At 41.4% G+C, this 22839-nt stretch overlaps 1 long non-coding RNA gene across 1 annotated transcript in view; it reads left to right on the top strand.

Annotated features, from left to right (window-relative positions):
- Nucleotides 1-290: 290 nt before the first annotated feature.
- The window catches only part of LOC144589123 (uncharacterized), a 70110-nt gene continuing 47561 nt past the window's right edge, over nt 291-22839 (top strand). Inside the window, exon 1 of the long non-coding RNA XR_013545024.1 lies at nt 291-450. This is a non-coding gene — a long non-coding RNA (uncharacterized LOC144589123). The remainder of the gene's footprint in view (nt 451-22839) is intronic.

Genomic DNA, 22839 nt, shown 5'->3' with positions numbered 1-22839 from the left:
TCAGGGCAGATGTTGGGCAGACCAAGGAGAGGCAGCTCTCGTCCCTCCTCCAGTCATAAGCTATCTATGGTAATAATGTCTGGAAGCAGGCTCATTAACGGATGTTGTAGTCTCTGGAAATTCAGATGAGTGCGAGGAGCTGGGGTTGGGGGTCATGAAGAAAAGCTCAGATGTGGCTTGAAACCCAGCCAAGTGGCTGATGGCAGAGTGTTTGTTTGCAGTTGGATGGCCTACTGAAGGCTGTTTTCACTCTCTAAATAATTGATTGTTCTCCTTATCTCTTCAGTTAACATTTGTCAATGGGATTGTTCTCAGAAGCTGGATTATTTGCCAACCACCTTCTGCCCAAGGAAGGATTTTAAACACTAGCCCAGACACAGATCATATCCCAACACAAACATACCATCTGATTATCTTCACACTCCATGCTGGCCCTGTCCCCAGTGAAAGGTGAGTTTTATTGCTGCACAGAAAGATTTAATACAGCAGTTTTATAGTTGGCTTGTTCTTACCCATGCTGGCTCTTGTGGTACCTGATACAATTCAGAGCCCTGATACAACACAGCAGTTCCCACAAAAATGGCAGTGTAGTGCAGTCATGGTTTCTATTGCTGTAACATTTTCACACAGTGTCTAGAACACCTTCAGCACATCAGAATTTTTTGTAATCATGCCTGCTACTAAAAAAGAGAATGGGATAAATATGCTATATATCCAATTATTTTCAGTCCACTTTGCTTTAGTTCATCAACTTGACCACTCCTACAGCTAAAAGAGGGGAAATACTAGAACTAAAATTGTCAGATCAAATATGGCTTTTTTCAACAAACACCTTAGAGCAGAAATAAACACTATAGATGGCCTGAGACTAGAAGAGGGACTCCTTGGCCTGCTGAAAGTGTGTAGGTACACAGCGGGAGTTTTCCTCATTTCCCACAGCATGCAAAATATCTTGCTTTATTTTGTGATTGAGCATCAGGAGGATTTAACTCCAGGATTCCTTTAAAGTCTAATTTATCAAACATGAAAGGTGGCCTCAGTCATGTCTCTAAAACACGAATACACTTGCAGCTTTGATCATAGTTTATCTATAATGATGCATTCTGTATTCAACCTCCCCAACCTAAACATTCATTTTTTATTTTATTCTTATTTTACTTTTAGGCATTTTGTAACTCTCCTTTGAATCGGTCCAACTAGAGAGTGGATATTGATATCCCAGGGGATACCAATATGGAGCTTGGCACATAGTCCTGCTGGCACTTCCCTGCCTCTCCCTTAAGCTGACTGCTCAACAGTGACTGTGGAGACTCATCTTCCAGCCTCCTCACTGGAGCAGTTGGCTGAGGGAAGTGGCAGAGAAGCCCTGGCAGGACTACATATGTGATTGGCTCGATGTTGGTGCCAAAGGATGCACACACTGTGAGGAGCCCAGTGATGGGTCCGGGCTGGTTCTTGGGGGCAGGAATGAACCGCCCTTGCACTGTGGTGCCGAGCTACAAAGCTCCCAATGAGGGGCACATTTCCTTCAAAACACAGGCCAATAGGGGCTAAGCGTGCTGACTGGCTTCAGAATTTGAGTGTGAGTTGCCAAAAAAAAAAAAAAAAAAGGGAAGAAAAACCAGAAAATGTGGCAAGGGATGTGGAATGGCAAGGGTCATGACTGGCTCTAGGCCCAGATTAACCCATACTGGCCTCTTACTATTTTGGACTTGAAAAGCATTATTGGGCATTACCCAAAAATATGAATTATCCAACAATTACATAATAGTTGAAATTTAGCAGTGGTGGGTATTTTGTTATTATAGGTCCCACATAAACTGGGAGATCTTAAACTTTAGTTTACTTAGTTTGTACACAAATCCAGAATTAGCTGGTTGGCTGGAAATGCCAATGAGAAGACAAACAGAAACCTTCCTGTGAGGAGGTGAGGATGCATTACCCTGTTTTCCTAAAGGTCTTACTTGTTCTTTCAAATTTGTCAGAGTCTTTTGTGACTGTTGGCACTCCAGACTGAATACTAAATTCCAAATTATGTCTTACTTGCCCTGTTTCGATTGATCTTGTAAACAGCCTCAAATATGTAAACAGTGCCCTTGTTGCCAAAACCTCAGACATCCGTAGCCTTTTGAACTGCATCATGTTATCAACATGGGTTGTCATTTCTAACCACGGTTAGTTTAAATCAGCATATGGCAATCTCATGCTCTCCCAAACTGTTGATGCTTTTTCTTATTCCCATCACTCTCAACCAGCTGGTCCACTTTCTGTGGGAATGGCATTTTAACACATCTGAAGGATACCTGCTTTGGGGAAGGCTGATTGAATAAATAACTATTTTTGAACAGAGTCCCATTCAAGCATTGTCTTTCATATCTAGCTTTAACTAATATAAACAATGCCATATTTCCTTTTTACTTTTTCACTTAAGGCTTGGAGCAAATCCAAGTAACTACTGTGTGTCATGTTTTAAAAATTGCAGATTAGCTATTCCTATTTCCTTTGTCTCAGCCATCTTGGTACCATCTGAAACTTTGCTATCTTGTGACATGGTAGTTGGTCCTGATAAATATGTTACTAGACAGTAAAGTTGATGCTTTTTCTTATAAGCCAACACAGCTTCTTTTGGTTGCCCACCTCTATGAGTAAAATGTAAAAGCTCTGGAGAAACTGGAATGACTGCCTAAGCATAGCTTTTTCCTCTCGGACACTGACAGCAGTATCTTCAACGGTGTGCTTAAACACTAAGATATTTCATAGTTTTCCCTGGCATCCTATTCTTATTTTCCCTTCACCTGAAATATATGATTCTAAATTTTTTTAACAGCAATTTTAACTTAAACTGAGGAACATTCAGAACTGGGACCATTAAGAAGGCTCTCAGTGTTGGTGATTTAATGAATTGTACCCTGCCCTGTAAAGAATGGTGATGTTGAGATTTAACGGAGAGAAGACTTGTTGGGAGAGGAGGAACACTGGGGAGTGAGTGTGTACTCAGCTGTTTCTGAGGTTTGGATGGGTTTTGTAATTAACTTGGTCTGCATCTTGCTCATTCAAGGCATTGGGCCAAATCCTGCCTTTAACTGCTTTCCTGTGACCACAGAGTCAAAAAGGGCTTGCATGAATATAACTGAGGGCAGAAGTTGGCCTGCTGTGTGGTATTTATACCTGCAGCCAGCTATTTTGTGAGGTTGTTTTAATAATGTTTTCATCTGACTTGAATGCCTGCTTTCTTGACTGCACAATGAATTGGCTCTAAAGTGTGTGTACCAGAGAGACACACCACTGCCCTCTCCTGGAGGGAATGAAAAGGCCAGCACAGAGATAAACTCTGGAAAGAAAAAGCCCACAGAAATTTCAGGAGGAAAGACTGATTTGGATGTGGATTGAATTAACTGTACTTCTGTGAACTATCCCGTTTGTTTCTATGCCATGGACTTTCTGGCAAACTTTGCAAAAATATCTTTGTAGTTTCAGTTCATATCTCTATAAAACAAAGAGTGCAGTAGCATTGCAGTGTAGGTTGAGCCAGGAGACTGAATCCACTGAGGTAAAAAGGTGATGCACTCTTCGTTAAGAAATATCTAGAGAAAAATTTGTCTCACTTTTTTTAAAAATTCACTATCCATAGTATCTTATCATGTTATCCTGTGTGTGCTTCTTTACATTTAAAAAAAATGTTTTGAATCAAACTAAAAATGCTTACTGCTAAAGAAATAATGTGTCATAAATCTTGTTAGTTCCAAAATACAGTATCAGTGTTCAAAATTTCAGACAAGTCATTTTGAAAGTGAGCCCAGTTTTAAACTTGCCAGCTGAAGCTGACAGTTTGTGAAAATACCATTGCTGGTAGTGGATATAGCCACAAGGCAGTGGAAGTTTGACATTGGAGTTTTCCTTCTCCTAGATGGGCTGCCTTCCATGGTTGACGAGCCCCACCTACCCGGCCTGCTCTCTAATAGTGCGGAAGTATGATCTGTCCCTTAAAACTTTCCTGCCTCCCAGGTGTATGCAATGCTAATTGGCTTTTCTAGTTACCATGTTGGGGTCAGAGATAGAGTCAGAGAATTTGAGGTCCTGGCACACCTTAACTGAGGGTGTGCCGGGACCTGGGCCCTTTTCCCTAGGAGGCTGGGCTGAGGCTGAAGACAAGGTTTGCCTGCATGGACAAATTGCTGAGGAGTTTGTTTCTGCTGGGATTTCTTTTGTTTCCCCCACCACTACCGCATGGCCTAGGAGGTGGGGCTTTCCCTCCTTAAATGAACCAGAACTCTCCATACGGTCTATTCAGTCTTACTTCTGTTGAACATCCATTTGACTTGTATGTCCTCTATCACTTGTCCTGTTCCTGTGCCCCTTTTGTTTTTGTTTTTTTGTTACTTAACTGCAAAAAAACTGTATTACTTATTATAGAGTTGCTAAAGTGTTAACGGGGATGTGGTGGCGCTGTGGGTTAAACCGCAGAAGCCTCTGTGCTGCAAGGTCAGAAGACAAGAGGCAAAATCCGGAGCTGCAGTCCCGAAGACAGTTCGTGTCATTCTGCCAACTCCTGTGACATTGCTGGAACCGGTTGTATTGGCTCTTGCCTTTCCATTGGACCATTTCAGCAACGTGGAGAGGGGGGATATGCTGCTTGGGTAACAGTCTATCCTCCATACTACTTTACCCAGGCTTCATGCTCTGGAGAGGACACTCCTTGATACAGAGCATGTTACCATAGTCTCTTGAGATTGAAGGATGCCTATGATGATTGCTGGTAATATTTTTGCACACAAATTGGGTGTGATGTGTCATTGTTCTCCTATTTAAAAAGGCTCATCTTTTAGACCAAGAAGCTGCAGTTTGACATCCCACTGATTAGTCCACAGGTTCCCAAATTTGATGGTACCACAGCCCTTTTTCTTTTCTTTCAGAAATCCTTGTGCTTTGTCTCCTCTTTATCACCATCCAACCCTCTTTTTAAAAGAATAGCAACAGCAACAGAATGTGATTCACAACCAACTGTTGATAGTCTATTCCACTATGAATCTATCTAGTCCCCTTTTAAATCCGAGTTGTGCCATTGCTACAGCCGATAGGAACAAATGCAACAGTTTATCTGCCTAATAAGCAAAAAGAGCCTGAATGGCTTCAGCTGGTGGTAGATGGTGACAGAACTGGACTGCAATGTGGATATATATCAAACTAGTACACTCACCAATGAGTTGCAGTCGGCAGAGGCTATATCTCTATGCTGAGTGTATCTTTGTTGTCAAATACAGATTCGTTCCCAAAACAAGACTCCCTCTTCTACACAATTGTTAAAAGTAGAGGTTCTATAGTATAGAAGGTCTCATATTCTATTGTACCTGGGCAGCTTACAGAATGCAAACTATACTCCAATAAGCCCTCCTGCTCTTCCCTTTAGCCTTATTTTATCTAGCTTTAACATCCATGTATCAAAAACAAAATTGCCAAACTACAAATACAACGGATGTATTTAACTGTACTTCTATGGTCCATCTCAGACTGAAGCTCCTTTGGAAAGCTCCATAGATGGATAAGCTTCTTCGTATATGGCAATACAAAACTATTAACAATAAAATGAAACATGTATCATGTCCACAACTGAAGGTGCCTATTTTATATTATGGTCTGCTTAAATGTTCCTTTTTACAAAAATCAGGCAAACTGCTTTACTAATTCTGCAACTCAATCTGACTGAAAATATTCTTCATAAATGGCTTCCAGATGTTATAAAATAATCATCTCTCTCCTTTGATCTACATGCTATTCTGCGTGCTGTTTCTATCAGCAACCCTCTTCATTCCCCCTCAGCTGCAGGAACACAGCTCTCCTTCTCAACATAAAAAAGATGGCCAGTTTCATATTTGATTGTTAATTCAATCCTCTTTCCTTTAGAGGGCAAACTCTTGACCCTCCAATATGGAAGCACAATTGTCAGTTGCCAATAATACCCTCCATACATAGCCAGAAATAAATCAAAGCAAGAGCTGACTCTCTGGCAAGGTGGCAGGTAAAATTTTCAGGCAGGCCTCTTGTTTGGGTAAAAATAGTCATATCTGTTCTGAATCCTGTAGAATAATTTATGCATGGCATCTGGGGATCTGGCTAGTCTCAGGCAGTAACCAGTCTGATCCTTGCCCAATACAAGTGCTCCATTATAACTAAACATACACATAAAGCCCATCACTCCCTATCAATAATGATACCTGTCAATTCTAGAAGCTAGTTGACTATGATGTTGAGCTGTCCCACAGTCAGAACCTGTTCTCTTCCTCTGCTCCTGCCATATGGCTGTCTATTTTCACTGTTAGAATTTAGGAAGCTTATACAGTTTGGCTACTTTGAGCTCAGACGTAGGCAACCTGTAACCTAACACATCTTGGTGTGGGGGGAGTCTGAAACTAATGGAGGGTCATAGGTTACCCAATCCTGTTTTGTACTCAGGTGTGAAAGCACCCGCTCCTATCCCTGTAAGCCACAGAAACTGTCCAGTTTAGCCCTATTAATAAAATCCTTGTCAACAACAACAACAACAAAAGCCAACTGACAGCAAAACTCTTAAAGCGCTTTCTGAAAAATCTGGTTCTGAAAAAAATTACCAAAATTGTCCATAGGATTTTAAAATAACATCAATCTTTTTAACCAAAATGGATCTTACAAGACTGAAGTCTGCCCACCCAGACTCTAACCAAAAAGCTGTCCTGTTCAAACCATATTTTAATATATGGAACCACAAGAAGTGAAAATAACATCCTGGAAGACCTCCAGCAGTATCCCAAATTGGGGAAGCCCATGTCTCTTAATCTGTGTCCCCATCGTGCTGAGATATTGTGTACTTCTGTTTAAATTATAATTACAGCCAAAGGAGCAACTGTATATATAGATTAGTGCATGCAAGTATGTGCCCCGTTTTTGTGCTCTGTAAAGTGGAACCCAACTTTGCATGTAACATCTAATACTGTCATGTTTTTATCAAAGCCTTCTGCAGACTTTTTAACAAAACGCTATAATGCTGTAATTACAGTTCCAGTTAGGAACTGGTGACAATTACTCATAGTGTTTTTCAAAGATTACGCAGAAGTTTGGAAGTGAAGTTAAGAAGAGAGGTGGAAATCAATTTGTAGAATCCTGATCCTATAATTCCCTGCATGAATTTAATCCCTATCATTCTGTTGAGCCAAGGTTAATAGGAAGTGGCAGGACAAATGTTTCCTTCAACCATCTGATCATGGGGAGGGGTTGTAGAAAGACAAAGATCCCAGTTCTCACTTGGTTGGTGCTCAAGAGCTGTGCAAAGTAAAGAGAAAGAAGGGTCTTGTTTGGAAAACGCTTCAAAAAAACTCAATGAATTGGTAAGATCTTCTATGCTCACCTTCCCCAACTGATGTTTCAGAATATTTACTGCTTTGTGTGCTGCATTAAACAGGCATCTGCTGCAGAAATCCCATCAGCCTGTTCTTGACTTTCAGAAGGAGTTAATGACCAAGCTTCAGGAAATGAAGTGCAAGTGGCTGAAACTTCACACTGTCTACTAAACCATGTCACCATTTCAATCTTTCTGCAGAGTTTAGTCCATCTTGCAGTGTGACACTCTTCCCCCAGCTGTCACCCCTAGTGCAGTCATTCCATCAAGCTGCAGTAGAGGGAAGTGAGATGGGAAGCAAGACTATTTCATAAGCCCTGCTGGAAAAGACTGCATATTTCCCCTCTCATTTCTCCCTAGCATTTCCCCCCTTTTTATAAGCGTGCAGGCAGGAACTGTCTTTTTGACTGCCTGTACATAGATCTTTTGAGGGAGGGAGGGAGGAAGGAAGGAAGGACTGATGGACGAATTACACTCAGTTCAACAAAAGCTATTCCTGTTTCAAGGCAAATAGTTGATGCACTGAACTTAGTCTGAATACAAATTGAATGCAATTACAGTAATATTCTAATTAATTTTAGCCAAGATTTAGGGGAATGGTCTCTGGAATCACTTGTTACTAGGAAGTCTTAAAATCATAATATCCATTTTATATATTTAGAATTCATTTATATATTTAGATTCAGAGAATCTCTGAGAACATGTGTAACATTGTCTAGCCTCTTGAGGGCTCACATTTATTTTAGATTCCAAATGCCCTGCACATTACAGATTTCCTACAATAGAATATATTCTGCATACAAATCCCACACATTGAATACTATCACATATGTTGAGTTTATACATGCTGGGAAGCTGCAAGTAGATTTCACTTTCAAATTCACATACACTCTATGTAATTGGTTGAAGGGTCATATCCAGTGAGTGCTCATCAGTGGGTCTTCATTATCATACAGAAAAATGACAAGCCAGGGGTCCGTTCCTGGCCCCAGATTGTTCAACAGCTTTATGACTGGGATGCATGACAGAATAGAGGGGATGACTTTTGGGATGATACCAAAGTGGAAGGGATAAGTTACACTTCAGAAGATAGAATCAGTTTTTAGGATAATCTCAACAGATTTGAGAACTGGTCCAAAATAAACAAAGTGAGTTTTAAAAGCTGGGGTGGTGGGGAGGAAAAATATGATGTACTAGGATCAGATGGGTGACACCTGACTTGGCAGTAATATAGTATTTATTTATTTTAAATATTTTACTCCATCTTTCCCCTTAAGAATGACTACATGGTGAAGACAATATAAAAAGCTAAAAGCAGTAAGGATACAAATATTTAAAATGAGACGCAAATACCACACTAAAACAACAACACCAAAAACACATTCAAAGCAGTAGAGCACAACCATCCATTTAAAAAACCCTCTCAGGCAGCTAGTCATTAAGGGAACGCTTGCTGAAGAGAAAAGTCTTCATCTGCTTGCAGAAGGACAGCAAAGACAGGGCTAGCCTGGCTTCCCATGGGAGGAAGTTCCAAAGTCTAGAAGCAGCAACAGAGAAGGTCCTCTCCTGGATCACCACCAAATGTACCTGTGAAGGTAGTGGGACCAAGAGAAAGGCCTCTCCTGATGATCTTAACACTCGGGCAAGCTCTTGAAGGGAGACGTGATCCTTGAGACAGCTTGGACCCAACCCATTTGGAGCTTTATAATTAGAACCAGCACTTATAATGGTGCTAAGAAATGGATTGGCAGCCGGTGGAGCTGCTGTAATGGGTGATCCCTGTGAACAGCCCCAGTTAGCAATCTTGCTGCTGTGTTTTGATCATACTGAAGTTTCCTGACACTTTCCAGAAAGAGCCCCATGTAAAGAGTATTAGAATAATCCAGCAGGGACGTAACTAGGGCATGTCTCACCTTGGCCAGATCAGATATCTCTAGGAATGGACATAGCTGGCAACACGCATTTTAATTGTGCAAAGACACTCCTGGCCAACACTGAAGTCTGTATGTGGAAACAATCTAGCGCCTTAAGAGACCAAGAGTGTGATACATCTGCTGATTAAATAAACCAATATAATGTGAGGCTACATCAACAGAAGTACAGTATAGCTCAGTAGTTTAGGTATCTGGCTGTGGAGGCAGAGATTGGGAGTTCGATTCCCCACTGTGCCTCCTTGACAGAGGCTGAACTCAATGATCCATAGGGTTCCTTCCGGCTCTATAGTTCTATGAGAGTACCCAGAAAAAAAGGATATACTAGTGTAAGTGTATTCTGTTTTGGTCAGACCTTGGCTGGAATAGGGTCCTGTTCTGTGCACCACAGGTTAAGAAGGAAATTGACAAACGCGAACATGTCAAAAGGAGGGCAGCCATAAAGCCTTATAGAGAATAGTTGAGAAAATAAAACATTTTCAGCTTGGAAAAGGAAACTAAAAAGTTAAATGATAAACATTTGTGAGGAAGTCAGCTCCAGCATGCCAAGCAGTCAGTCTAATCCAATCTGGTTCCCCACTAGAAGGTCCACCAGACATGGAGACCACCAAACCTGAGGTGAACACTGGGACCAGTCAGCCCCCTCAAGGGATGGCAGCAGCTGAAGGGAATTAAGATGAACATCTGGGGAAGGAGATGAGGGCTGGGCTCTGTAGGCAACCAGGAGCCATAAAACTGGAAGAGATGGAGGGGGAGGGGAGACAGAGATGGGGTCAGAGAACGCAGACATTGGGGATTCAGAGGAGTCATGGGGGATGCCACCATGAAACAGCCTGTGCCAACCTACTTTGGATTGTGTACTGAAAGAGATCCTCCACCAAACAACCTGCTAGGCAGGGGGTCCTAGTGGAGCTGTATGATTCTAAAGGGACAATGAGGGTCTGTGGCAGCACCTAGAACCATTAATAGCTGCCACCATACCAGGGCTGCCACTGCCTGGGCCACTGACCCAGACCCCAATCCCAGTGCAGAAAAGGCACTGTAGATGTCAGTAGCGGCACTAATGGGAGACTTTGTGGCATCTTCACGGGGAGTCAGCCTCAGCCCAAGATGAGGGGTGGCTCAGCTCTACAGGCCCTCTTTGTGGGGCACAAATGGGCAAGGACACCTGCAGGGACTCTTGGTCACTCATTTTTTTCTCCTCAAGACAACTAGAGGTGCTGGAGACATAAACCCAGTGGGGGGGGGACACTAGTGACTGGAATCCAGAGATGGACATGTGGGGAGGAGGTTGACATTATTGAAAGCCTGTCTGTACCCACAACCCCGTTCAATAAAAACAGAGTTGCATTGATATATAGTCTGAGGATCGGTTGCTCGGTTGGGAGCTGCAGGACTCACATCATCTTCAAATATTGTGGAGGGCTTCCACAAGGAAGATGGAACAAACTTATTTTCTGTGACTCTAGAGAGTAGGACCCAAACCAGTGGATTCCGATTACAAGAAGGGATATTGTGGCTAAATATTGGGAATAACTTCCTGACAATAAGAACTGTTTGACCGCAGAATGTCCCAACAGAATTCTTTGTATATGAGCCAAAGACTCTTAGCTCCTTTCAGTTTTACAAATTTGACTCTGAAATAATCTGGAGCAAAGACTTACTTTGACAAAGCTACTTGATCATCTAAGATAAATCATTCTTGCACTGGGACTGGAGGAACCAGAATGATGTTTTCTTTTTTAAACAGTGAGGTATTTTGCAGCTGAAAAAAGAAAGAAATGAACTAATAAGACTTGATCTAACAATATTTGTACATTCCCACTGAGCTGGGCAGCAGTCAACTATCTGAAGCAGTCTGAGTATTTCCTAATATATTTTGGATTTACATTTGCCGATATGACATGCTTTCACAAAGTTAGAGAGAGAGAGAGAGAGAGAGAGAGAGAGGAGATTTTGGCAAATAGTTTCCTCCCTCATTTCTGTCAATGTTGATTTAATGTTCATTTATGGGATATTTTGGATATTTTTGAATGTAAATTAAAAATAACCCACCACGTCAGTTTATTATAGCTGAACCACAGAATGATGCTTTTCATTCTCCTGTGTGTTTTATATTATTGAACTGCTGTTACAGGTAGGGTTGCTTGGTCAAAGAGCACCAGGTGAAGTCCTGAGAAACTGGCATGGCTATATGATGAGTCTCTAGGCAAGCACCATGTGGGAGAGGGAAAGTTTGTTTTCTGTGAGCGAGGTTGCTGTCTGATCACTGTCCAGCTAGCACCAGGGCTCCCTGGCACAATGGAAATCTGTGTGTATGTGTTTGATGTCAGTACATCAGAGATGAGGGGACTAGAAGGCGTTGGGGATAAAGCTAGGAGCTGCATGTACTTGAGTTCTCATATTACTTGGTTAGATGAGTTTTGTCCAGATTCTGGGTCCTTTCCCCTAACTTTGCTTCATGACTATTTCCACAATCAGCTGGCCCAGAAACTGTTCCAAACCCTCTCTCTGTGACAGGGCAGGGATCCAACCTATGGTCCTAGGCTTTGGCCCTGAAATCTAGAGCCCCATTTGGCTGTCTGCAGACTCCTCTGACACTCCACCACAGGACATGATATGTACTGTATTAGACACTCCAGCTCTGTTCAGCCACTATACTCTGAAAGCATTGGAGGGCTCTAACGGATGTGGTGATGCACCTAAATCCTCTCCCAAAATGGTTGTCAGTAAAGTAAATTATAAGTGAATAATCACTGGATCAGAAGCCATAATAAGGCAAGGCTCTTGATTGTGGAAGCTCCATAAGTGCATTCATCTGAATGCGATTATAAGCTCCTCTTTGCCGCTCATCATAGAAAGGTCCGATTAACTTCCAGAGAGTAGACATTTCTACTCCTGTCTTCACCACCTCGTCAGGCCCTAAGAGTGCTGTAAACTTCAACATCAAGTAGGTTCACTCCACGCACATTACCTGTTTAAAATATTCACCATAATAAAGAGATCTCTAGGTCTTGCACATCTCTCCCCCACCCCACCCTGGGTTGGATGGCCTACTAAAAGTATTATGTGGATTTCAGAGTTAGTCTGTTACGCTTACTCTCCTCCAAAGAAGCTACCTTGACACATCTCACTGCAGGGGTGGGGGTGGGGAATTCATATAGACAGATAAAGATGCTAAGCCTCTCTGAAAGTCTCCACAGGCAAGCCACAATGGGAGTGACTGGGCAATCAGCACTTTTGAAGCACATGACTTCATAGCAGTATCTAAATGGGAACCAAGTCCTTGAAAAACTGATCTTGAGCCCCTTTGAAACCCTCTTCTGGAATGCTCTGGGATGAGTCCTGGTCTCTGATTTAAAAAGGCACCCAGAGGAGAGGTTTATATTCCTGAATAGAAGCAGAAGAAAGAGATGGGGGGGGGGAAGCCTGTGGTTAGAATTCTTCTTTTTGCCAGCATTGCTGAGTATGAAAGGAAAGCCCTTGTCCTTTTGTCCCTATACTCACCCTCTACAGATACACATGCAAAATCTAATTAAAATTTGCAGAAGAGGGGGAAAAACTGACATGGGTTTTTTTAGTTTAAAAAGAGAGAGAGAGAGAGCAGTGAACGAAAGAGAGATCTTTAACAAAGGCCATAATATTAACGGGGCCGATTCGTCAGCCGCTACCTGATAATATAGAGTCAGGAAAGCTTTATTAACGTTGGAAGCCTGGGTTCTTTGTTAATTACGGGCTTTGCTAATGATTTGGAATATTGGCCAGTTCCGGAGGATGTTGATGAATAGAGACCTCGCTAAGATTTATTCCTAATTATCTCATTTGTCTCCCTCCATTACTTTTTATGGCTGAAATTTATGGAGCTATTACTGGGGACATCTCTGTAGCACTGAGATGATTTGGGAGAAGAGAGATGTTTAATAACAATAACAATAACAATAATAATAATGCCAGATTAATAGGAAACCGATTATGCTATTATGGGCAGAAGAGTCTTTCGTATTCCCCCCCCCACCTGAACCTCTTCTCCCCCAGCCTCACTGTGCCTTGGCTCATGTTTAAGGAGAGTTGTGTCCTTGCCAAGAAGGCAGAGGGAATGTTGAAAGAGCAGTCTAGAAATTCCTTTTGGCATTTGCTCAAGTCCCCTCCATGTCCCTTTGGCTCACTCATTCTAACGAAGACAGAAGAAATCCAACATACTTTTAATATTTTGCTTCTTCCACCCTCACAACACCCTACGTCCCTTACTCATGCTGCCCACTGATTTCATTTTTTGCAGGCTACCTGCTCTTATATGTTCATGGTAGTGTGGTGCATCAACACCTTTATCGGGTGCTAGGAATGTTGGCAGGGTGGGTGCTGTTTGGAACATAAGCATTTGTTGCTTATTCCCTGGGGAAGAGTGCACGCACAGACACATGCTTGCACATATACCAGCATATGGTAGATTGTGTTGCAAAAGATTAGTGTGTCTGTAGTTCATTCAGGGAAAGGGTCTTCAGCTTAGGCAGCCACATGTTGTGGGCAGCCAAAGTGTCTTGAGTAAGCTTCAAAAACCAAGGATGTGAGAGGCATGTTGCCACACAGGGTGCCAGGTTGAATCATTTGTTTTACTAGGATTTCCATGGAAATTAGCCTCCACTGAGGCTAAGACACATTTCCAAGGCATCCTGAAAACATGAATTAAGTGGTTCAGATCAAACTAAATGTACATGACAACGAAGCTCCACTACTGTTGCATCCATTCAAGGGTAGTTTAAGCCTCATCCCAAACTTGCAGTGCTGACACAGAAACTCTCCTGCTAAGGTCTCTCTTATTGCCTCTCACAACTGGGGACAGAGGGGGTTCTAACAGTTACCACACGTATCTTGAGGGGGGGGGAACTGTCAGAATTGTGAAACTGAGAAGCGCTGAGCACAATTCTATGACACACATTCTTCCTAATTAGGCATGCACAAGACATTTTGTGGCCTGAGACAAACAACAAAAGGACACTCAATTTCTTTTCCCTGTGGAGAAGTTAACTCAACTAGCATTTGAAATGGTACGTTTCTGGCAGAATTGCATGGGGAATGATGGGGGAAGTGGAGCTCAGGAAGAAAAACTTTCCCGACATTTGGTGCCTGAGGCTATAGTCACAGTATGCCTACAGGTAGGGCTGGCTCTTCTTATTGCTATCCTGTCATGAGTTTAATCCAGCATGGATAGCTGGATATCTACATAGTAATGAAGAGGAATGATAGGGAAGCCTTGCGGAAGTGGGAAATCACAGTCCACTCAAACTCTTTGCTTTCTAATTACCGTCAGTTCTTCTAGGCTTGTATTTGTCAGTGGTGGCCAAAATTTCCAAACTAGATTTTGAGCAGACTTTTATCTATTCAGTATTATTCCTAAGGAAATGTGTTACAGGGCTGTATACTATATGAACACATAATTGTCAGCATGTGAATGTACATATATACCCTATGTCACACAAGGAAAAGTCTCTTTTAACCATTCTAAATATTTAATTATTGCTTTGAGTATTAGTAGAAGGTGTACAATGTTCAGAACATTCTTTAACAAGAATCCATAATAATGAAACCCAAACACGACATGCTTTATTAGATCCGGACTTGTAGGACTTGATTTTTCTTTACAAAACAGCGGACTTGTGTGAAGTAATCCCCCCCCCCCCAATAACGTGCTCATAATCATGTGCCCTGAAGTTGTTTGCTACTTATGGTGAACCTTCTAGGGTTTCTAGATATAAATTACTCAAAAGTGCTATACTAGTCTCTCCTTCTAGTTATGTTCTGGGACTGTGCAGCTTGCCCAAGACCACACAGTAGGCAGGGCACATAACCCCATCAGCCACACACAGGCCAGGTGATCTCAACTGCAGGCCAAACTCCTCCTGGGAAAGAAATAGTATTTATTTGTTATATTTTTATCCTGTGGCACACTCTTGGTGGCAGTTTTGTTTCAGTGTCATCCAGCTGAAAAACTAACGAGTCCCTTAAAAGAGGACAAGGGGAACATGTCATGATTTTAAGACTCCGTTTTTAAGACTCCGTTCAAAGCCCTGTGCAGGGAAGCCCTTTCAAGCATCCAGCCATCTAACACGGGGGGGGGGGGGGTGGTGGTTCCTATCCTCAGTGCTTTTTTTCCCCTTTTGGCTAATGAAACCTGCCTGGGGTAATTATTTTAATCTGGGTTATTGGGATGGAAAGCAGCTCTTTCTGTGTCGGCAAATTTATAATAACATGGGGGGGGGGGGGAGAGAGAGACCCCTCCTCTCCATAAGAGCCTTGCTTCCTTTGATCCTTTGTGCAAGGCCTCTTATCGGCAGGCGAGTAGGTTTACATAGTGAAAGATAGAGGAATAATACTCAGCTGAGATAAGCTGCAGCCCCCTCTTGCCTTTGTGTAGCAAATTTGATAGCACTGGGAAAATGTTTACTGGGAGACTTTGGGAGGGAATTAGTCCCCAGTGCAGCTGAGAAAAATAATTGACTTGAATTATAATTAGAAGGGTGTTGGGTGGAGTTTCTGCCACCGTCTATTTGGTTATCTTCGTTACTCCTCTTGCTTTTCTCAACCCTGCACTGCATGAAGACTTTTTAGGAGTAACAACTGTAATTTAAGAGTAACTAATTCATTAGGCTGGAAGTGTTTTGTTTCTCCCCCCCCCCCCCCACCTTCATGCTGTGCAGTTGTTGATTGTTGAAAGGAAATTTATCATCACTGATGTCAATGACAACAATAGAGATCAGTGTTCGTATTCTTTATACCATAGTGGGAGTGTGTTGGGCAAGGGGAGAATTTTTCAGTACTGTGCTCTTTCAAAATACATCTCAAAAATTATGAAATGCACTAAGGTGGTATTTTTTTAATGGACTTGCATCACAGGAGCTAACAATAACATTTTGTTACTAATGGGTGATGTATAGCAACAACAGGCCAGGGCACGGCAGAGCTTACCATGAGGGTCTAGGAAGGCTTCAGGCAGTGGAGGGTTGATTGTGGCAAATGCACAATTTCTTCATTGCAACTACTGCTGACACAGGAGTGGTCATGTTGCTATGGACAACCATCCAGAGCCAGCTGTTTTCTTGACCTTGCCCCAGTCATTAGCCACATTTTAATCTTCCCTGCCAGTGCCAACCTAAGAACGAGCTCAAATCCTGAAGTCTAAACCAAATGCTTACGTATAAAGCACTAAATGGTTTAGGGCCTCGATACCTGGCAGAATGCCTACTCCCACCAAAATCTACCCGTATCACCCGATCAACTCAGGAGGTGAGGCTGAGAAGCCTGGCACCGAGGGAGGGCCGGAAGGAAAAAACAAGAAACCGGGCCTTCTTGGCGGTAGCTCCTCGCCTCTGGAATAACCTTCCTCTGGAGATTTGTGCGTCCCCTTCGCTGGGCATTTTTAAAAACCAACTGAAAACTTGGATGTTTACGCAGGCCTTCCCTCCAGTTAATACTTGATTTCTTTTTTTTTCTTTTTATATTTTTCCCCTTTTTTCTTTTTTTCTTCCCCCCCCCTTTTTTTTCTTGGATAATTCGTTGACTGATGTTTAGAAATTCTGTTATATTGCAATTTTGTTATATTGTTGTTCTATATGTTGGAAGCCACCTAGAGTGGTCGTTCAACTAGATAGGCAGGGTATAAATAAATAAATAAATAAATAAATAAATAAATAAATAAATAAATAAATAAATAAATAAATAGGTAGGTAGGTAGGTAGGTAGGTAGGTAGGTAGGTAGGTAGGTAGGTAGGTAGGTAGGTAGGTAGGTAGATATAGATAGATGGTACACATATACCTCAGAAGCTTTTAAAATCTTGCTCCAACTGTCAGACCCTAGTTCCTGCCTTCACTTATACACCATAACCAGGTGTACCCTGTTTTGTGGCACAGCTGATTCTCTCCCCCAAAAGTTGAATTCAGCTGAAAATCTGGCCTTAAAGGAATCAGGAAAAGGAAAGTCCATGTGCTCAGTCATATGGATGAATGGCAAATGTCTAATTATGCTGATATTTTAAAGGGATAACTATAAAACAGGATGTAAACTCTACCAGCAAGATATTTTAAAAATGTTTTTGTCCAAGAACTCACTGTCAATCAGAAATACACTAAAATAATGACTGTAGCATAAGCACCTCCTTCTCATAGAAAGTGGAGTTTTCAGTTCTGCCATAGTAGGATTCATGTACAACCACTGGTTCTGCTAGGACCCTGAAATCCGCCAGCCACAGCATAGTGTAAAGAAATGTTTTTTAATATCCAGACTGAATTGAGCCACCAATCTATGGCATATCATCCAGAAACATACCAGTAGATACTGCTCAGTCTTGTGCCTATCCCTATTTTAGAAGCTGAGCAGCCATAATATCAGGCCTCTTATTCGTTGGCCATTGTGGAAGAATTTTACACCAGCTAAAGGTCAAAGTCCATGAGAGTCCCTGTGACAAGGAAAAATCTTCAAACCCCAATGGAGAAGTTTCCAGTCTTGCTGTGGCTCATCAGCACAGATGGCAAAAGCTAAATGTTATGATAAGGTATTTCTCCCAAATTCCCCTCTTAATAGAATTACCAGGCTGTAATTACCCTACAAGCCTGAAAAACTGCCAGAATCCCAATTAGGAATCTGAGGCTATAATTGGCCCCTAATTAGAAAGATTTGTCAAATGTGAATAATTTCCTTTGCTCTATATTCTCACCCCCTTCCTACTGGAAATCTAGATATTTTCTTCTCCCCAATTCCCTTCTTTTCTCAGAAAAGGGAAACCACATTCCCCATTGGTAGTTTTGTTCCAGAACTGCATTCTTTTGGCCTCTTGTGAAAGCTGAACTGTATGGCAGGTGTTAAGCCACTTTCATATTTCCTGGAAAATTATGCTTTAAAGGAAGAGAGGGAGTCGGAGAGAGAGGTGTCGGGATGGTGGGGTGGGGTGGAGGGAGAGACTTTCAAAACTCATGCCTTGGGGTTTTGACTTTGCAAAGGCACAAGGACTGATGCTGCAGGACCAGAAGCAGCGAGCAGAAATGAAAGCCACTTAATAAGACACTATTGTAGCTGGCTCTTCAGTAGCTAAGGGAGGAAGAGAATGTTTCAAAGGCAAAGTGAGCCTGAAGTAGATCAGAGATATAAGTAGAAATGAGGCACTCAGAAACACACTGGTATAGTTCTTTGTGGCTGTATATTCAAACACATTACTCAGTCCAATATACAGGTATATGCATATAGAACAGCAGTAGCCAAACTTATGAACTTTAGATAAAGATGGTTCACAAATTACTGGAGGCAAAAGCCCGTATTTAAAGAAGCATAAATGTGGCATGTAGCCTAGTGCCTCCATTAAACAGATTCCAGACATGTATACATGTATTTCAAAATAAGTGCTTGTTTCCTTCACATATTAGTTTTCTTTGGTGTACCTTGTACACACACGAAAAAGTGTAATTGATTAAGCACCCCTAAATATGCTAATTACTATGTAATTGGAAGTACACATCTTATTTGCTGTTCTTATCTAAACGTTATGAAGTGATTAGTGTATTGAAAAACATGCAAAACAGCAGAGCCATATTGGAAGAAAGCAAAATCCAAAATCCAGCCAAAAAGAACATAAAATACAGGCAAAAGAACATTTTAAAAGTGTCTGAGCTTTTAGGAATATTAGGAGTTATATCTGAAAAATGGAACCAATGAATTGATCCATATATTAAGGATTACTTAACCCTTCTCTTTAAGATATAAACTGCTGCATAAAATTTCTGTTGATGAAGATTCCACATCTCCCCTTGTCTTGCTTTTAGCCAAACCTTTTTAATGGTCAAAAAATTCACACTCTTGTTCGGTTTAAACATGATGTAGCTGAAGATGAACACTTGTCACACTCTGATTTTATCAGGAGAGTTAAGACTACATTTAAGTTATCCCACTGAGATGAACATGACTTAAAGTGAAGGTCCATTGCTCTCTGAATTTACGTTTCTGGACCTTAGGGTACATATAGATGGCATTTTCTCACAGTATTTTGTATTTTTTTATTTTTTTTATTTTTGATAATCTATGGTAACTAGGGCAGAAGGAAAACTTCAGGAAAGCAAGGTAACATCATAGGAGCTGAGATTCAAAATGAACATTACAGTAAGTCTGTCATTGGAACTGCAGATCCTTTAAAAGACTAAATTAGTTTATCTAAGTGCATGTTTTTTCAGCTCTCCAAAATTGCAAGTTCTCTGCTTTTTTGTTTCATAATTGGTCACTGGAAGAAAAGCATGACCTCCATTTGCAAGCTGATTGTGACCACATGGTAGCTTTAAAGGACTTTCTACTTTGGAGAAAAAACCTTTTAATCACCTTGTAATTGCAAAGCTGGTTCGTTTAGTTCAGTCCAAAAAAGAGAAGAAATCTCAAAAGGTGCACTGAAAATAATTCATCGAGGCCACTTCGTTCTTGTTGTATAATTCTTCTTCAGAGGCAACTGAACCAGTTTCAACAAAACAGCTAACCCAATTTGTATAATTTCTTTTATAGGCAGCATACTGGCTGCCCTTAATAAACTGTTTGAAGTGTACCTTTTAAGGATCTTCTTTGCCTTTGTTACAGCAAGAACGCCTGAGACAAAGAGGTAGAAAAGGATATAAAATTTTCCTTTACAGCTGCTGACTCATCTTTGCCACTCTGAGGATTGCCCTGATACAGTCAGTATATTTGCTGCTCACTGAATTATCAGTCTGGAAGCACTGTTTGAACATTCCTATTTGTCCTGATTAGACATGGGCACTTCATATTCATATCCCTAAGGATATGATTACAAACCACGGCACCACAAGTGCTCCAAAGGTCCATTCCCTCCACCCAGAACCACCTGCTCCACTCACAGGTAGCCACACGGTGCACATGTCCATCATCGTTAACCTTGCACCGATCATTGAAGGAGCCTGGCTGGTGCTTTCCCACCTCCTTGCACTGCCAACTGCTCTACAGCTGAGCAGGGAGACCCTTCATCCCACCTCCTTGCCAGAGTGGTTGGCTGTGCCAGGAGGCAGGGAAGCACCAACCACCTACTTCTGCAATTGGCACAATGTCAACAATGATGGATGTGTTCACCGCACAGTGACTGGTGAGTGGACCAGCCAGTCCTGGGGAGAGGGAATGGACCTCAGTGGCACCTGTGGTGCTGCACTTCATATTTGTATCCCAGGGATATGAATAGGAAATGCCCAGGTCTAGTCCTGATGTCACCGAGAACAAATGTCTTCCAATAGAGTAGCTGCATACCCACCACTGTTTAGTCTTCTTTCCAACTCCTTTCACATTAAGTTACCCAAAATACCTTGTTCAGTTCTGCACCCTCTGTTTACAAAAACAAAGTTACATTAAAACTGGATGACATATTGCCACTTTGGATTAGATCTTCTGTAAAAGTTCTAGTATACCAATTTCAACACTGGCTCTTCTAGAGCCAGGAATCCATTGGGAATGACCTACTGATGGACCTCCTTCCATCAGCAAAACCTGGAGGGGGTGGTTTTCCCTCCCTCCAGCATTATCTAGAGAAACTCTCACTCTGGAGCAGATTTTGGGATGGGTTGGAAGGCACCAGAGAGAGGGGAAGCACATCCTGTTGCTATAGTGACTTAGCTGCTTGCACAGCATGAGGTTTAGGCTCATGAATTAGGTAATTATAGCAGGAAAAGAATATTCTTGTCAGTGATGGCTGCTGTGAATGAGGCAAGATGTTCTTATCTTATGTGTAATAGGGCTGAATGCAAAAATGTGATAGACCTCGATCTGACTCTTTCTGTCCATGGGCTTTCGGCTTTGTTGTTTACAAACTAATTCTCTCTGCAGATTTCTCCCCCAGTCAGACAAAACAGTATGAATATCTGGCAATGTTTTCTCCCCTGAAACAAGAGGTAAAAATAAATCACTCATTTTTAAGACGCTACAGGACTCTGTGGCTTATATTCCCATGATAGTCAGAACAGAGTAGAACCATTAAATCAGTGAACATTTTGTAAGTGTTGACTTATATGGTCTCATTTATTTAGTGGTGTTGCCCTAAATGGGACTTAATTGGACTTAGGCCTCTTGTTTTTACCTCATCAGAGACTAATATGGCATTGTTGTTATGTGCCATTAAGTCATTTCTAATTTAGGGTGGCCCTATTAATTAATGGCCTCTAAAATATCCTGTGATTGATAGATCAGCTCAGACCTGGGAAACTAAAAGCTGTAGGTGCCTTTATTGAGTTAATTCATTTCATGTTACAGTATTTCTTTTCCTACTGCCTTACAGTTTTTCTAGAATTATTATCTTTTTCCGGGAGACTTGCTTTTCATGATATGTCCAAAATATTGTAGTTTCAGTGTAGTGATTTTGGCTTCTAGTAGGAATTCAGGTTTGATTTGATCTAGAACCTACCTGTTTGTCTTTTTGGCAGTTCATGGTATCCATAAAGCTCTCCTCCAACATCATGACATATGCCTACCCTTTTGTAATTATTTTAGAACACAGATAGGCAACCTGTGGCCCTCTATATACTGCATATGGATGCAAATCCAATTAGTCCTAGTCAGCGGAGTTAATGGCAACAGATAACAGAAATTTTATTGATTGATTGATTTGATTTGATTTGATTCGATTTTTATACTGTCCAAATCTCTATTCTGGCCAGCGTATAACAAAATATAAAGAAAATATATTATAAAGTAAATTATAAAAGACACGAATAGTCCAGAATTACAATAACAAAACATGCAGCACAAAATAACGCTTTTCCTCATTCCGTGTTCTTCTTCTTGCACCTCTATTCCATTAACTGGGGACGACCTCCCCAAAGTCTTCACTAAAAAGCTTCATTCACATACTTAAAGGTATGGAAGGAGGGAACCTGATGTATTTCCTGGGAGAGGGCATTTCACAGAAATGGCACCGCTGCTGAGAAGGCCCAGTTTCTGATGTTTTACAATCTTGTCTGAATTGCAACCCAGCAACTTAAGGACAGCTGTAAGTCGCCCACCCTTGCTTTAAGTCTACTGATGTTTTGCCAGGATGCAGCAAAGAGATTAATAGTCTAGTCTTAACATAACATACTATTTTTTTTCAAAAGGGCAAAAAAAAAAAAAAAGAAAGAAAGAAAGAAAGAAAGAAAAAAGAAAAAAAACAAAGGTCCTGAACAAAGATCCAAATATACTAGTGAATTCCTTTGGGATGGGATGGGGAAGTCAGATGAACTCTTACATCATTGGGTATCGTGGTGTTTTGCTACATGGATTTGTCAAAAGCACTGAGTCTTATAGGACCTTCAAGAATAGGGATGATCTGAAATAGGAAACTGGACTTCTTTACAAAGGAAGTCTTACAATCTTAGCATGATAACAATCACACAACAATGCATGTGTAGCCAGACTGATACAAGTCCAACTCATATATGCCAGATTCAACTATGAGCCAAAATCTCACAGTATAATATCATCCTCAATTCATACCTGACTAACAACTCTAGTGATCACTATGCACAGTTGTACAGGGACAC

This window comes from Pogona vitticeps, chromosome 4 (genome assembly GCF_051106095.1).
Source record: "Pogona vitticeps strain Pit_001003342236 chromosome 4, PviZW2.1, whole genome shotgun sequence".
NCBI classification, from domain to species: Eukaryota; Metazoa; Chordata; class Lepidosauria; order Squamata; family Agamidae; genus Pogona; species Pogona vitticeps.
This window is presented reverse-complemented; position numbering and strand designations above follow the sequence as displayed.